The following is a 238-nucleotide window of genomic DNA, read 5'->3' as shown; positions in this document are numbered from 1 at the left end:
GAAAATCGTTGAAGGGGAAATGTTCTTTAAGATGCAAAACGCTTGAAAGAGAACATATCAGCCTTCGGAACGGTAAGGGGGTGGGGGTGATTTCTTGGAAGAGCAGGTCCAAATCCCCTCGATGTTCATGAACTGAAGTCAAAAAGCATGTACTGAAATAATAATGGGTGTTAAGAACCTTTGAGTGTAGTGTGCATATATCCTGTCCGTAGATAGGGAAATAAAGCAAGGTGAAAAT

The 238-nt window shown here is 41.2% G+C and overlaps 1 protein-coding gene across 1 annotated transcript in view; it reads left to right on the top strand.

The window, feature by feature from the left end:
* Nucleotides 1–238, top strand: part of LOC119582221 (lactosylceramide 4-alpha-galactosyltransferase-like) — a 32,876-nt gene that overhangs the window by 24,775 nt on the left and 7,863 nt on the right.

The sequence above is a fragment of the Penaeus monodon genome, chromosome 15 (genome assembly GCF_015228065.2).
Source record: "Penaeus monodon isolate SGIC_2016 chromosome 15, NSTDA_Pmon_1, whole genome shotgun sequence".
Lineage (NCBI taxonomy): Eukaryota > Metazoa > Arthropoda > Malacostraca > Decapoda > Penaeidae > Penaeus > Penaeus monodon.
This window is presented reverse-complemented; position numbering and strand designations above follow the sequence as displayed.